Source organism: Mustela nivalis, assembly GCF_964662115.1.
Source record: "Mustela nivalis genome assembly, chromosome: 19".
NCBI lineage: Eukaryota > Metazoa > Chordata > Mammalia > Carnivora > Mustelidae > Mustela > Mustela nivalis.
Window position 1 is genome coordinate 22,532,453 of NC_139038.1, and position 248 is coordinate 22,532,700.

Here is a 248-nt window from a genome sequence, read left to right on the forward strand (position 1 = left end):
GCTCCCCCTTCTCTATCTTCCTGAAGCGTAACTCCCAAACCTCAATAAGGGGGCTGAATGGGCTGTTTAGTGAAATTAAAGGCTTGAAAGAAATTGTAAGAAGTAACGGCCACACACTGTGCTAGGTGCTTGTATTTATTTGATCCTCAAAAACTCTGGTTTTGATATCTGATACTACTTTGAGCAGGAAATCCCACGGCCTATAAAGGTTCAGTCCAGCCTTGGGTGTCTAGTCCACCTCACCCCTG